This window comes from Gavia stellata, chromosome 1, assembly GCF_030936135.1.
Source record: "Gavia stellata isolate bGavSte3 chromosome 1, bGavSte3.hap2, whole genome shotgun sequence".
Classification (NCBI taxonomy): domain Eukaryota; kingdom Metazoa; phylum Chordata; class Aves; order Gaviiformes; family Gaviidae; genus Gavia; species Gavia stellata.
In genome coordinates this window covers 77,139,980-77,157,320 of record NC_082594.1, presented here as the reverse complement: position 1 = coordinate 77,157,320, position 17,341 = coordinate 77,139,980, and positions in this window count along the sequence as shown.

The window sequence follows — 17,341 nt, the reverse complement described above, 5'->3', positions numbered from 1 at the left end:
ATAAATACATAAACAATGTAAGAAATAAGATAAGAATGTGTAAGAAAAGACAAAGAAAAAATTGTAAGATTTTTGATATGTATTTTTCACATAAAAATTAAGAAAAAAAGGCAAATTGTTAATCACAGTCAGCAATAATAAGCTTTGAACTGTTGTCAAAAGGCATTGAATTTATCTGTGTCTGGTTATTTTTTTCAGGAGATGTGTGTTTGGTTTTTATTTTTTTCAGGTTATTTTTTTCAGGAGATGTGTGTTTGGTTTTTATTTAATATTCATGTGCAGTTAATGCTTTTCTAGCGGCTCACTGCTAAACAGCAAGTTGGCCTCTTAATCAAAAAACCCCTTATTAGCCACACAGGTATTCTACTTTCCACTGTACGACAATAATTTGTGCTTGCATTCTATTTTTATCCTTTCACCTTCACAATGTTACAAGAAATGTCAAAAAGGGGAAAATACTTTCAAGGAATACTTTTCCATTAATGGCAAGACATGTTGGAATAGATCCTATGACAAAAATTTTATCCTGTGAAATGTTCAGTAGTTAAAGAGCAAAAACACATGGTAACTTCTGAGGATTCATAGAATGATAGAGTTCAAGGTCAAAAAGCACTGTTTGTGGTCACTAAATAACGGTGTCTCCATCACTGAAGCTAAGACTAATAACATATTTTGGGAGTAATGAATATTGCAGATAGAATTATGGTTTAATGAAGAAAATATTGAGTATTTCACACAAAAATCAGGGATTAAAACATTTAGTTTTGATTAAATTGCTTTCTGGAGAGCAAAACAAGAAAAGCAAAAAACGTGGTTCTTGTTCACATATATTCATATTTTGCCTAATTTTATTTATGTACTTGTTCATAGGTAACTGAGATACAGTGTAACAATTTTGCCATTGACTTCTTCAGGCTTTACATCAAGTTATTAGATAATCTAGATATTTAGTTTCTTAGGTATTTTTTTTAAAACTGTTTCCCGAAACTCTTCACCTAGAAATCTGCAGAGCCAGCTGAGCCGGCGCCTGGTACGTACTACGTTATGACATAGATCTGTGTCAAAGCAACCGCACTGTTTGGCGATTTGCAGGCACTGTGTTTCAATGTTGACTTGGTTACTGTGTGTTGACTCATGTCTCAATTCCTCAAAACCTTATATGGTCAAATAGTACTGCATGTGAACCATTAAAAAATAAGTGTTGCCATACTTTGCTGAAGACATGGAGCAATGAAAAAAAATTCATTCTTCCTTCATTCTTCCTCATCTTGCCTCATTATTCCCTCATCTCCCGCTAGGCGCTGAAAAACAATACTACAGAGGTGCAGCTTTTTGTTGAAAGAAAGAAAAAGTTATCTTCAGTGGACCTACACTGGATAATCCAGGAGAAGACACTATAAGCCAGCGATAATTAGAAGAGAGAAATCTTCAGTTCCAGGCCAGGACTGACAGAGCTTATTTAATCCTGGCAGCTGAACTGTCTAAGAGGAGGATCCCAAACTTTAATAGGACACTGAGAACTGAATGCAACTTGCATAGTGTGTTATGAAAACATGTAGAAGAAATATTCACAACAGGTTATTGTGCCAATAACAGTTTGCTTGTGAACAGTTGACACAGATGAGAAAAAAAATCACCATTTCACAAATGTGTCAAATTCCATTTTTCTCCCTTTCCAAGCATCTCTAAAAGCTGAATATCAATATGCAGTTAAAATTTAAAAAACAAGGTTGTGCAATTTTTTGGCCTTATTTTTTATAGAGATTACAAACAAAAAGGGGTTTTGAGATCTTTATATACCCTTAAATTATGGGAGAGCTCAGAACTGAATCCTGATCTTCTAAGTCTGTACCTGAAATGCACTAGAGTCTTTCCTGTTCCGCATCCTGGAACACTGCCACTCCTGGACAACTAAGTGGCCAGAATAGAAGGAGAGAGAGACAAAACTACTGGTGCACTGATTCACAGAAGTGTTTTGAAATCTAACTGGGCTTTATACACCCATCTGAAGTGAATGAAAGATCATGGTGTCTGAATACCATCAGCTCTCCGTTGTCTGTGGGCAATGTATTTTGGTTGCAGATAATCTATGCCTTATGTCCATGATAGCTAGCTAAAGTCTATCAAGATTGATCATGTCAGGCATAATGGCTTTTCCACGTGGCTACATTGCCACTGAATCCCAAAAGCAGTATAGCCGAGGCAGTGCAGCACTGAAACAAACCCACTGAGCTTTGCTGAGCCTCTGCCAGCCCGCGTAAAACCAGACTTCTCTTTAGTGTGGGCACAGTACAGAAAGAGCTGAGCTTAGTTCTGGTGGACCTAGCTCAGATCCAGAGCAGTGGTATTACTCAGACTGTCCCATTTCATCTTGGTTTAGAAACAGCAGGCAGCAGAAGCAGAGACGTAACCCATGCTTGCACAGTGAGGCACTGTGCTCCATGGACCCCTTGGCAGTCCCAACTCCTGAGTCCAGATTCTGACTATGTGCTGACAACTATGTGTCAGGAGGTGATCTTGGTGTGCACTATCCCTCTATGTTCCCCTGGGCCCTTGGTACAGACATCTAATTCTGTGGAAAAAAACCCCTGCTCCCCAAGAGCCCTGCTCTAGGCGCCCAGGGACCCAGAACACAAGGGTTGTGCAGGCAAACCCTTTGTGGATCTGGGAATGGGCAACTTGGCTCTGCAATTTGCCACATGCGTCTGAATTACTGAGATAAGGAAATTAAATTTAAAATTGTATCAGGGAGATAGTCCATCCTACGGGTGAGGGGAGGTACTGGAAAATAATCTGTGAAAAACTTTTCTTTCGTGAGGGACAGGCATGTTAACGAAGAATTCCTTCCAAAGCAGTAAGAGGAAACTCTCCATCTAGCTGCCATGTGCAAACAGGCATTTTCAAGTTATGCTTTTAAGCAGAAGTAGGAGCGCTATAAAGCTCAGATCCATTTTTTTCCAAAGAGAGAGGTGGTAATGCTCCAGTTTGGAACCATCCATACCTCTTCCGTATGACTTCTGCATATTAGAACGATTTATCAAACTCTGTGGAGAAAGAAGTTTGAGTCTGTTTTTCTTCATTTGGCTTGTGAGTGTTTTTCAGATGGTGATCAAAACAAACCATATCCTGCCCCTGTGGAAAATACATTTATACTCAAGATATGCAAAACAGGATATGACAAAATTCTGGAGGTAAAGTACAGCACTGCTGATACATGAGGTTCTGGTATAAATCATTCCTCAGCTCTGGGATTCATGTTGGAAACTGCTCAGATAGATGATTTGATGCTTCTAAACTTTAAAGAAATAAATAGAAAGGAGAACAAAAAGACACTGATTTACAGTGAAAATGAAGTAATGTATTTACACTGAAGGAGTCAAGTCCTCATCAGGATCTGTAATTGCAGTGCATAATCTACTTTGGCTTTACATCCATCAAGTGACAGAATTATGATATAGCTATTTCATCAGAGCTTTCCAGTTTCGTCATATGCTAAAACTTCTTAGTTAATCAGCTACAACACTGGTTTGCTTTTTATTTAGTTATTTTTTTTTACTTTAGCTGCTGTTTGCTAACTTTTGCTGTTTCTTTGCCTTTGATTTGAGGTTCATTCATGCATGGTCTTTTTGTTAAAGTAACTTATAAGAAGAGCATTTTTGTCAAGACCAAATCTAAACAGGTGGCAAAGGTGTATAAAAATAAAGCATTATTCAAATGGGACATAAACTACTTCTGACACAAGCATCTATGTGATCTTGTTCTATTTTTTAACACAAATTTTATGTGGGTGCTCCATAGTTCCTGTTATGCTTTTGCCTATAGCTCTGTGCTATAGGAAAGAGCTATATAAAAGCAATAATAAAACCAGCTCTTAAATAGAACTTTCTTTTAAATAAAGCTTTTCACACTAGACGGAACTTGGAGGATGTACTTGTTCTTAAGTAAAAGTATACTATAACATCATTGCAGATGCCATTACTTCCAACTGTGCTTTTTCAGTACAATAGACATTTTCTCAAAGTTTAATCTAATGAGGAAAATGTAATTTTCCTGTCTTGCAGCAGAGAAGGGCTAACCCCAATGGAAAACATAAGTAGGTCCTAAGAGTTACGCAGTTTCATGACTAAAGTTTCAACTGCTTGGTCCTGGAATTATATGTGAAAAGTAGTTGAGTATTCAGGTTCTGGGAATGGCACTTGAGATGTGATTAGGGCAATCTGAAGAGCTCCAGAGCTCCGTTCCTGCTGAGGGCTAGTCAAGAGGGGCTGTTGAATGCTGAATGCTTCTGAACTTCTGCTACTGCAGGCACCTCTTCTGATGTGGTGCAGGTTGGAACCACCTACTGAGAGTGGGTGCTTCCATCTGTTATGCTTAGATTACCAATAAGGCTGACATCCTTTTTAAATACAACTGCTGTAGTAGAAAATGGGTGCGCTAAATAAGTCTGCAAAGAGCTTGCTTATTCACCTTCATTTCCTCGTTTTGCTTCATCCATTCCAACCTCACTTTTCCATCTCCCAGAAAAATTGTCCTAAAAAAAACATAGGTACAGACTCAGGCCTCAAGATTTATCACACTGTAGCAACTTATTTTCTGGATTCTGTTAAGTTCTAAGTTGAGTATGGGTGCTAAAATGCTTAGAGCCATTCGTATTTTGATCAGAAGAAAAACTTTAACTAAAATGCCTGAAAGTCCTGTTTTAGGCTCCAGCATTCCTAGTCAAATCAATCATTTAGTACAAGATCTTAACAAGAGTCAAACTTCTTTCATTCCAGCAGAATGCAGAATAGTGTTGATTAAACATAAAACGGATATATTACATAAGAAAACTTACAAAACATAAGAAATAACACGCAACCAAAATCTATTAATCAAATAATTTATAAATGGTTGCCTAGCCATATAGTCAGTTTATGAAGTTCTAAAATCTACAGTGCCTAATGATTTCAAGTATTGCAAGACAAGCACGAGACTCTTGAGTACACTTTTTAAGAAAGAAAATATGTCAGTGTTGAGAATTGCCAAAGGCAGCTGTTCCAGATGCTTGGATTGTAGGACAGAAAAGATGCTTTTATGGATGCTTCAGTGTTTCCTTCTGTCTTTGTATGGATGTGTGTTTGGGTGGTAAAGGAAAGCTGCTTCAGATCTCTCTATTTTCTTTTCTTTCACAAGATGTTAGACACATTTTGTCCCATGATCTTTGCAGCTTTTATTAACACAAGCATCTTAAAACGTGCTGAGAGAGCTGAGAGAGCAGCAAGCAGGAACAGGGTTAATTTACCAATTGAAATGACTTCATCTCTAACACAAGACTCTTCCATATGCTTTTCCCTAATATATCAAATCCTATCCAAGCCATTGTAGGGCAGCAGTGGCATCAAGGTTACTAAATCCAAGGTGTTGTACTAAGGTGGAGCCTCTTGTACATGAAGAATGACCTTGCCAATACGAAGAACGATTCCGCACAGGAGATTGTGAAACTGTATAACTTCATTATCAAGTTGTCATGAGCACCTGACAACTGTCAGTCAGCTGTAAGGTCCTTGCACCTGAGCAAGTGAGGGTTCTCAAAGCTTTTTCCACCAGCTTCATCAGTTTACATTTAGGAAAACTGAGCTGAAGTGAGGCTAAGTGAATTTTCCAGATCACACTTTTGAAGTATATATTCCCATCCTTCTCCACAGAACACACTCAGGTCCAGTGTACCTTCTTTTATTAGGTTTGCCTTTATCAGTAACTCACATATTAATAAACCCAAAGAAACTCCATTATCTTTTCAATTTATTTTCCAGTTTATTTTTCAAACATGTTTGCTGTTACCTTCTTTCATTTACTTGAGCTCCCCTTGTATTACAGGGAGGTGACCAAACCTTTTCATAATCCATAAAGCAAAAGGAGAAACTGAATCATCCAGCCTGACTTCTTGCATATAAGAGGGTAAATAGATACATAGAGAAAGAGAGGTAGACAGATATGTAGAAAAAGGAAGGGTGGGAGGAAGGAAGGGTGGGACGAAGGAAGGGTGGGAGGAAGGAAGGAAGGAAGGGTGGGAGGAAGGAAGGAAGGAAGGAAGGAAGGAAGGAAGGAAGGAAGGAAGGAAGGAAGGAAGGAAGGAAGGAAAGTTATTTGTGGATGTTATTACAGGTACAGTATACAGATACAATATATTATATAATTTCATTTTTTAAAAAGACTTTATTTATATTTATCTAGAGAACTTGCTCTTGACATAAGTAGCAAATATATCTTCATAAGATCAATGTTAAAGTTTGCCTTCAGTGTTATTAAACAGAAGTCTTACATCAGTTTTCAGCATTCTGGAAGTGGTTATAGTCATACAGTGAGTCAATAACAGAATAAAACCAACCTGCAGAAAACTTGCAGACACTGGACAGTATTTCCTACTTTTTTTTGAGGTATATTTTATCTTTATGTCAGGGAGGAAATATGAGGAGTGCTATTTTAGTCCTTGTTTTTAACTTCCCTTTCTTTTGCAACACTGAAAGAAAATCACTATCTCCTATAAGTATTCATATTCCAACGTTAAAGGACAGAGTGAAACAAGGTGACCCATTAGTGTGACATTTAAAATTACTTATGCTCAGTTTAGGATTGTTAATTTGAGTTTATAATCATAATTAGTGATAAAATAGAAAAAAAAATCTGTTGTTTTGAAACTTTAGTTCCCTCTCCATTTAGCACATTCATCTTTACAACTTTACATTTCTGACTCCCAATTCCAGGTTTATTCTCCTCAAGTAGAGACATCCTGGCACTCTCCTACTCTCCTGTCCCAACTCTCTCTGCTCTTTTTCCCTCCAACTGTCCCAGTCTCCCCAACTCAGTTTAGCGCTTCACGTGTACCTCCATGGAGGCTCACAGACTTCCTATGGAGGCTCAACAGCTATCAATTGAAGACTTCGACCAGAAATATCCTGTGTGGATTAAAATGGACGAAAGTCTTACTGGAGAACGCACAATGCGATAGGGACAGGCCCAACAGGGTTGTCTCTCCATCACTACAACATTTTCTAAATCCTCAAAAAATTGATCCTTATTTTGAGAAAAAAGTAATAACCAGATCATTTTAAATTGGTAACTGGAAAACGAGTAACTGTAAAAAGCCCTAATACAACTGATGGCTGGAAGTCTCAGAGTCACTATTTGGTTTTCAGGTGTGCATATGCTTCCTTAATGGTTTCAGTCTGCAGTGGAAAATATTATTAAAGCCCCCAAGGTTTTTAGTCAGTGGAAAATGCAGCTTCCTGTGAATCTATCCAGGTTAGTTCAGTTTTCTGTGACCATGTGAACATTTTGCAGATCTTGAATCTGGTATGACCAAGGGGTTTGTATTAAATTGTGATATGTTGCCAGCCTCCATCCTTCTGCTTCTTGCTTCTTCTGACTGAGAGGGGAGAAAATGGAGAGGATAGAAATGGGAGAGGAAAGATGGATCCTCAGATGCTGCTGGTTGGTGCTGTCAGGGTGTAGGCTAGCTGAACTGCCAACCTGATACACAGCCCCAGTACATTTCAGAAGCAGGTTAGAGAGTGGACAAACATACAGTTGCCCAACTTCGGAGGGTAGAGTGGTGATGAGCATTGTGGCACGCTAAATTATCAGCAACAACAGCCAGGTTATCTGACTAGAGCTTTTATAGGATCCCTCTATCGCAACAGCACCAAGGTTTTTAATGAGAGTCGACCAAATTGGTAGCTCAGTGTAATCCAGTCCCTTAAAGTCAGTAGGAAAACTCTCATCAGCTTCTCCGGATTTGCATCAGGCTTGCAGTGCTAAGTTTATTGAGGCCTGACTGCATCTTTGTCATTTGGCAGCTATTTTCAGCAAAACCAAGAACTGAGCTTGTGGAACAGAACCACAGTGGTCTCCTCAAAAAAGACATGAGGCGTGAATACTCTATCTTTCCGAAATGTGGCATACACTTTTCAGATGTTACTGTCTCCCACTGCTATCACTTTGTGATACAGGAAAGTGGTAGTCCTATTTGCAGAAAAATACATAATTTCAATAGAATTTTCAGAAAAATTATATAATTTGAAATTTAATTTATCTTCATGTGCAGAACACGTTCATCAACAGAAACCTTCAGGTGTGTATGAAGAGACTAACAACACTGGTTTAGCAGAAGGATGGCACAGAATACAGCAGTGATTTGTTTATAATTTTCAGATTCATACACAATTTAAAAGCTTACTGAATTTTTTGATTTCTGTGTTGTCATCAGGTACATTTTCAGTGTGCTTCACATTTTCAGTGTGTAGCACCATGCCTCAGACTTGATCTGTTCAATCCAATCCATTACTCTGATGTTCTTTTAAAGTATTTTCTTTTTTTATTAATGAATATTTTAATTATTTGTCCATTTTTATGTTATCACATGTATTCTGTTTCTGCCTGGTTCTAGATATTAAGCACTACATTTATGACTGCTGCCAATAGCTTGATTTTATGACAGACGGCACTGAAGTTAAAAGCTTATACATTGTCATTTGCATGCCATATGTAGATATTTCTACTCGGTTCTCCACACATATCTGATGGCAATTAGAGGGTGAAGAATACATTAAAAAGTGTGTTACATGTATTTAGTTATTTCTGTTGATGAAATGCGTGCAAACAGTTTGCTGCATTTTCAGATTCATTATTCATTATTTGTAATTAGTCACCAAATATCTTCTGATAATTCTTTCTATCTTCTGCAATGCTGTTGAGAGTATTCATTAGTCAAAAGCAAGCTGGCTTGACAGGGTGCATAAACAGTAATATTTCTATTCAGTTAAAAGGCATATTTCATGACATTTTGCTCTGAGTATCAGAAATCTTGCATATTTTTATTTTTTTAAAATATGCAATTAAATGAAATATACAATACTTGTTTAAAATTCAGTTTTTCAGTGAATTAATGTGCTTCAGTTGATTTACCAGTTACTTGGTTTTCTAGATTTAGAATCATAGAATCATAGATTAGTTTGGGTTGGAAGGGACCTTTAAGGTCATCTAGTCCAACCCCCCCTGCAATGAACAGGGACATCTTCAAGTAGATCAGGTTGCTCAGAGCCCCGTCCAAGCTGACCTTGAATGTTTCCAGGGATGAGGCATCTACCACCTCTCTGGGCAACATCTTCCAGTGTTTCACTACCCTCTTTGTAAAAAATTTCTTCCTTATATCTAGTCTGAATCTACCCTCTTTTAGTATAAAGCCATTACCCCTTGTCCTATTGCAACAGGCCCTGCTAGAAAGTTTGTCCCTATCTTTCTTATAAGCCCCTTTAAGTACTGAAAAGCTGCAATAATGTTTCCCCAGAGCCTTCTCTTCTCCAGGCTGAACAAACCCAACTCTCTCAGCCTATCCTCATAGGAGAGGTGTTCCATCCTTCTGATCATTTTTGTGGCCCTACTCTGGCCCCGCTCCAACAGGTCCGTGTCTTTCCTATACTGAGGACTCCAGAGCTGGACGCAGTATTCCAGGTGGGGTCTCACCAGAGTGGAGTAGAGGGGAAGAATCACCTCCCTCAACCTGCTGGCCACGCTTCTTTTGATGCAGACCAGGATACAGTGGCTTTCTGGGCTGCGAGGACACATTGCTAGCTCATTTCCAGCTTTTCATCTACCAGTATCCCCAAGTCCTTCGCTGCAGGGCTGCTCTCAATCCCTTCGCTCCCCAGCCTGTATTGATACGAGGGGTTGCACCGACCCAGGTGCAGGACTTCGCACTTGGCCCTGTTGAATCTCATGAGGTTCACATCAGCCCACTTCTTGAGCTTGTCCAGGTCCCTCTTCTTGGTTTTTTGGAGGTGTTTTTTTTATATAAGCAAAAGGATTTCTGCAGAAAACATCAGCTGTTGGGTAGAGCTGATGTGTTTAGTAACTGCACTCTCTACAACTGGCAAAAGTTCAGCTGGAAGAGGTGGGATAGATTCTTTATATCTTGCCAAGGATGCCAAGATTTCCAATTGTTGTGTCTGAGGATCCCTTTCAGATCAGTAACCTGCAGGGCCTTAAAGCTTTATTCTCAGTTTTGTCCTCCTAAATATTCTCATACAGAGTAGTCACTGTTAAAAGGTAACATTATTAGATTCCTCTTCATCCCTTACAAGCTCCTTTCTCTAGGACTTATTAGCTTGTTGTTTTCCTGTTGAAATCTCACTTTCTCAATGAAAAGCCCCTTAGAAGATCTCTCATTCAAAATAAGATAAGAACACAACAGGTGGAAATCTCTAATTGGAACAAAAACAGGACTGTAACACCCTGGGAGGTCCCTGGTGTGAGGAAACCAAATCCTGGATGGAGTAAGGGCCACTTCAGAAACCTAGTTTTTCCTACCATATCTTTTGGTAGGATATCATCTGCATTATTCTAAGTGACTTGGCAGATTCTCCAAGACCTGAGGTCACAGTTTGCTGCCTTTCTGGAAGATCAGCTGTAGTCAAACACACATTGCTGTCCTCAAAAGAAGAAAAAGCAGGCAATATATGTGACACCCTCAAAGGAAGTCATATCAAGCAATTTAATGATCTATTCTGACTTTACGTGAATGTATAAAAGTGGCCCAAAACTAATAGTGGTCTAATTACATTTTTGCCTATAGGTCTGAGCACTCAGTAACATTTGAATTGGTAACTTTCAGTTTCTGTGCACTTCTCTGGAGCCGGTTAGCTAAACACTGAAATATGTTGTTCTTTTGTATCCAGGCCTACAGATTCTCCATTACTTCTGTCTTTCTGTAGTAGAAACCCTAATGCTACTCTGATTTTTGTAACATAAGATTATTGTTGTTGTTGTTGTTGTTGTTATTATTATTACTATTACTAAATAAATTACTTCTGTGCTTATCTGTAAGTAATTACAATAATTATAGCTACTGAATTAACACTGTTTAAAAATAAAAACAGGAAAAGACATCCCTAGTAAAGTGCAGTTTTGGGTCTGTGCCTAGATAATCACTAATTCTGCCAAAAAAAGATGGAGTCTTTTATTTTCAACAGAGTAGAGGCTAAGCCAACAATTACATAAAGTAACTTCATTTTTATGGTGAATGCATTTGAAACAGTGTCTATTTAAAAAGAACAGAATGTGAGTTTGCTATACATTTAGTAGGAGAATAAAGCAGGAGATTCTAGGCAAAATCTTCTTCTCAGAGCTTCATGATAGGTCTCAGCTGCAGCCTTCCACTCTGTCTGTATGTATTTCACACCAGAAATATTAGGCCTGAAAGGAGAGCAAAATAATGTAGCTGAGATGCAGTTTATGACAGTGAAGGAGAATTTTTGCCCTAAGTTTTAATGTCTTTTATACATTAACCTTTAAAATGCACAGCACTTTTAGAGTTTCTAAAATGTTCACTTTTCTCCCTAAAGCCAAATATATTGTTAAATATTCCTTGCCCTAAAACATATGTAGATGTTCTGCAACAGTGGGGCCCTTCTGGAAATCTTTAGTCTAAATATCTTTTCACTTGAGAATGTTATTCCAAAAAACCTAACATTTTTCAACAACAAAATCATTCTGGTGACACTATGTTTTAAAGCTCAGTAAAATATTTTTCAGTTGTCAGTATTCCTCCTTTAGACTCTTTCAGAAACACCTGTAATGTTTGTTTTAAAACTATGCTGTTCAGAACTCCATTTTGACTGAATACTTGAAAACACCATATTGAATTTACAAAATTAAAATGGTTTTCCCATAGAGTATTCTTCTAAGCATTTCGCTTCAGAATGTGTTTATTTTAAAATGCACTTTTTTTCTCTTTTTTATTTTTTTTTTTTTTGTCACTTTGGTTACAGAGAAATAACATCTGGGAAGTTTTAATAGGCAAGGAACTAATTTTCTAATAAAGGCTGACTTTTCTGTCAGTTAGCAAATCATTGCCTTAGGTAAATCATATAAAAGGAGGCTGCTTTCCTGAACACATACAAACATGCACTTTGGAAAAAAAACCCACACAAATCATTGTAACATAAAGACATTAATTGTTTTCCAAATGTTCAAATAGTGCAACATCTGGTTTAGGGAGTTGAAAGTTAGAAACATTTAGAGCAAACTTCACTCGTGATTTTGTGCACTTGTTGCATTCTTCATATAATTCTTCATGCATAATTCATATAATTCCAGAATATTAGAACTAAATTTCTGCTAATATGGATGTATTTCCCTCCCTGATAATAAAATCTGATTTTAAAAGAGAACAAATCTGGTGCAGCACACATATCATAAAACCACAGCTGAAATATTGTTCTGATTTCTGCAGTTGTAGACATATCTCTAAGATCAGCCTTATTATGGCTGTATGGATCCTTAAGAGCACACAGAGGTTACCAGTCACTAATGTGTTGCACACTTGTGTTTTTCTGAAGATTTTCAAAGGTTAATAGCAGAAATTTATGATTAATGTTTCTTCTACTGGGCATTAGCCAGACCTGAGAGAAACAAAGATAAGATAAGAGATAGGATGTTTAAGCTTTTTGCCTGTCAAATTAAATGACTTAAGCATGCAAACAGAAAGAGTTTTACTTGTATATGGGGAATGTAGGAGCTTTTTGTTGTTTTTAGTGTCTGAAAGTTGCAAAACTAGGTTATAAGTAGTTTCCACAATATAAAATAGCTAAAACTCCAAAAAGGATAGATTCTACAGGCTGCCATTATGGTCATTAGAGATGCAATCAATATCGCCCTGGAGCCTAGAGAGAAACTAACCTCATCCTGTCATTCCAAGCACACACCTAATCCAACACCTACTGTGTAGGCATCTAATGCTGGGTGAGATGAATCCCACCCTGGATGTTGCTTAGGTTACATTCATTCTGCTTGACTCTGAACTGTTCTTTGAGTCCAATTTTCCTGTGTGAATTCAAGGCTTTGTGCATGGGTCCTACAAGGAGGAGTAACTGAGGTTCATGCTGTGCCCAAGCATGAACCCAAAGTTATTTAATTGCATCACAGTCATCCCTGTGTGTCCCATCAACTCCTTGCAAAGATATTGTTTCCTAGACTGTTACTGCCAGACCGCCATCTCAGGCAGCACGAGCCTGGGTTCCTGCAAACCCGTGTAGACCTTGTGCCTAAACTGAGGGATGTTGCATGTGGTAATGCAGATGGAAAGAGCTGAGGGACTTCCTAAGAGTTTGAGCTCACTCTTTGGTATAGTCTCAGTTTGCTGCATAAGTGAATTCCATAGTGAGTACTGAGACTCATTGACATTGCAACTCATTCTAGTTATTTTTGGATACATAAATTGCTTTCTGGAGTTATCAGCCTTTCTCTGTTGAAGCATGTGTGTTGTGAACTTAGACTAGCTGTCTAATATTTAGGCAGTGTGTAATGAATACTGGAGTACATACAAAAAAGAAATGGGAAGCATGGCAACACTGTGTAAAGCTCTGTGGTTTATCTTCAAATTCATACTCTACACGCAGGCTAGTCACGTAAGATGTCTTTCAGCTAGCTGGTGTGAGCGCTGTTGGCACTGCTGGATGTTTCATGAGCTTCTACTCCAGCCATCACCTTGTGGTTTTGGTGAGATTAGCACTAAGTTATGCACCAGTATAGCCACAGTATTAAAAGCATCATGAGCTGGCTTCATTTTGTCTGTGCTAGTTGGAGTTTACCTTTGGGGAAGTCATCTGGCAGTTAAGTTGTGTTCACTGCAGGGCATGTGGACAGAATAACTTCATTAGAATCACACTTTGTACTACTTCTTTATTATTTACTGTTCTTTTCCAAAACAGTAATGACAAAGCCTAATAAGGACAGTTTTATAACAGAAGGTTTTTTTGGTTTTGTTGAAATTCCAGAGCAAATAAGTGAACTTCAACATCTTTGATCTTTTTTATGGCATTCCAGAATGGAATTGCACCAAGTTGCCACTTCCTTATTAAACTCGTTCATGCACTTTGGCCAGCATAGATGTCAAATAAATAAATAAATTGTGCTTATTATCTAGTTGTCAAAAAGTATGTGACTTTTGCAATATGTCTTTTTGTGGCAAATTGCCTCTACTGCAGCTCTTATCTTCATGGTTAGATTTCACCAAAACATGATTTTATCCCTCTGCCTGACTTTACTTATATTAAAAAAGCACGCATTTTCTCCATTTTCACTTTTAGTATTTGGCTTTTAGCTACTCTTTCCTAAATGCTTTAATTTTTCTTTTTCCTTTTATTTGGTGCTGATTTACACATACATGTGAAAGCCGTTCTTGAACTTGTGACTCATGCAGAAAGGCTGCAGCTTCAGTAAACAACAGACACAAATATGAATAAGGGGGGAAAAAAGCTTATCCCTTACAGTAAAATATGACTGGTCAACAACCCCTAATTCCCAATCACCGTTTATTGACCCCATTTCTGGGAAAGGTTCCATCAAGCTACTCAGACGCTTGGCTTGAGCTATTAGCTAAATCTTCAGCAGTGTTGGTGATCTTCTTTTTGGACACATTGAAGTCAAAGCCCTGACAGAGTAAATCCAGAGTTCACTACTGTTCCTAACCTCTGGTTAATAATTTATAAAACAATCAGCATCATTAGAAATCTATAGCTGCTCATATTACTATGCTCTGCTTAGATAACACAACAGTAAAAAGCTGCTTGGAGTTCTTATTTCCAGCACAATAGCAAGCTCATTCACAAGTTTGCTACCATAGCACAGAAGCAAAAAGAAAGCTAGTAATAACACAGATGTTACATAGGGTTTCTCCTGTATGCAAAATAATACTTCCTCACTTCTTTTTTTCTCCCTGTGTTCTTCAGAAGTCTTCCTTTTCTTTGGAAGTCATATCACATCCAAGTGATCTTTGAAAATGCTGCCACCCATCATGTCTCTCAATAAACTCTGGATGCATATTTAAAACCATTCATATTCTTTTTATTAAAATCCCTATTGTACTAAGTTATGAATATATTTTGTAAGCAACTCTGTTACTATGAGACTGCACACACAGAAGAATGAAGTCATCTGTGTCTAAGTTGACAGTTCATGACCAGTTTGTATGAACTTAAGTTATTTAAAGTGTGGCAAACATTTTTCTTTATGCCTGAATTCTTGATGGCAAAATTAAACAATTTTTCCCTTTATGGTGTAAAGTTAATTTAGTTTCAGAAAGTATTTAGAGGGGGTCTTTATTTGAATAGTGAAAGTAATTCCACTTAGAGAACTTGCAATCCATGCAGATTTAGTGAGACTTTGTTTCCCTTTCAGCATCTTGATTTTTCATGCTAGCCCGGATACTTACAATGTCCTGTCTCATTTCTATAAAAATAGGGGATTTCAATCTATTCTGAGTGTATTAAGAATGTTGCTGATAATATGCCTTCAATGCATGCAAGCTTCAAAGACTGTAAGACCTATCACATCATCCAAATGCAACAGAATATCAAGAATTGAATAACTTGTCAGCAGTCACTGAGCATGTACAACATAAATGCAAACCATTTCTTCTGCAACTGCAAAACAAACTGCTGTTAGTAGCTTCAAAGCATCTTTTAATTTCTAGTGTTTATTTTCCACAGTGAAAGCCAGCAGAAAATATCCAAGGCACAGTGTCATTTTGGAGAGCTGATTATGATAAAAGTCAGCTTCATCAGAAATCGACAGTAAAAATAATGAATTTTAAATACAGACAATTAAGATTTTTTTATTAGAAAAAGTTAACACAGACAGGATACTTTAATGTCTCACACATCATGAAACAGTTCCATTCATTGTGTTCACCCCGTGTGAACGGTCAGGCTTCTCCCTGCTAGTTCTCTGTGAAGCAATGATTGTTTACATAAATGTGGTCCTGTTTCAGCTGTTTAAATCTTATAGGTTATCAATAGTTATATCAATAAGTCTTGCCTTTTACCTGAGATGCTTTTCAATTGTTAAGCACAAATAATTTCACAAATTGTTTTCAAACATAAAATATAGATGTTCTTTTCTTATAATTACTCATTCACATTATTCACAAGGTGTTATTTTAATTTTCATTATTGAGAAGAAAATTCAAAAATTCTGCATCAAGTGCTATAAGAAAGACACACTAAGACATTTAGTAACTTTAGAACTTAGTGTGTACAAGTGCTATGTCTATGCAGGCAGATGGGTGCTTACACCCATCTCTGTGATTAGCCAGGTAATAGTCTTCTTTTCTGTTTGGAACAGGTATGTTTCACACAAAATATTATGCCACAGCATGATACTAAGCTTCCCAAAATGACTGTGGGAAACTGTAAGAAAACTGGAAATCAAACAGAACTAGACTACTTTATAGTATTTTATACCTTGTTCCATCTTCTTTTGCGTAAGAGAGCATAGCATTTGGCAAGCCAGCCTGGAAACAAAGTTTAAAAATAGCTAGACTTTCTTCCTCAGAGAAGACAGAAAAAATAAGCAAACTTGACTATCTGAACAAACTATCTATCAGAGTCTGAATTTAAATTCTTTTGTTAACCTTTTTTCTGTATGGAAGTAATGCTTGTATGATCAGTATATGCATGTATCCGTACATAGTTCCTTTTTCCTTATTATTATTTATTCTTTGAATTTATCAGTTTATTTCAGTCACATTAAATCAACTCTTTAGGCATTAAGAACATTTCTGGATTAAATTTCTGTCTGCACAGAAAGAACAAACTGTATCTGAACCATAATGGAACCACACTACTGGCACTTAAAATCAAGAATGTCACCAGTATGCTTTAAAGTGAGAAGAAGAAGAAAAACGGCAGATGTAGAAAAGCACATGGTTTGGAAATTTCATGAACGGTAGACAATGCTGTTGCACCAGGAAAAAATAACAGGAAAGGAAGGGCGTGCCATGCTGATGTTAGATTAGCTATCTGTTGCAGAGCACCTAGAATCAAACTAAATGAAAAAACTAAACACCTCAGTAGTTAACATGAATCCCTATTGATTGAAATTCCAGGACTAACTAGGAAAACTACAGTTTAAGTTTACATTTATCAGCTGCACATGCACAATGGCAATAATGGCTGCAATACGGAGAGATTAAAAGCATTGAAACCAGAAAATGGTATGGTAACCCACGTGAACTGGGAAAATACCATACGTGGCTGCAATATAACGAACAAACTCCTAGATATTACCAATGACTGTTGCATAGGCTACCTGGCCTGCATCCCATTTGAGAAGATGCAAATGTTTAACCAGTTTTCAATAGCATCCACAATCTTGTTCAAAATCCTACAGCTAAAGAGGCTGCCATTACACTGATTCAACAATCTTGCAGGCTCCAGAAGGCCAAGAATTTAATGAAATTGTGCTTAGCAGTAAGAAGGTGATTGACATAAAAATATGAAAACTTGTTAGAAAGAGGCTAAAAAAC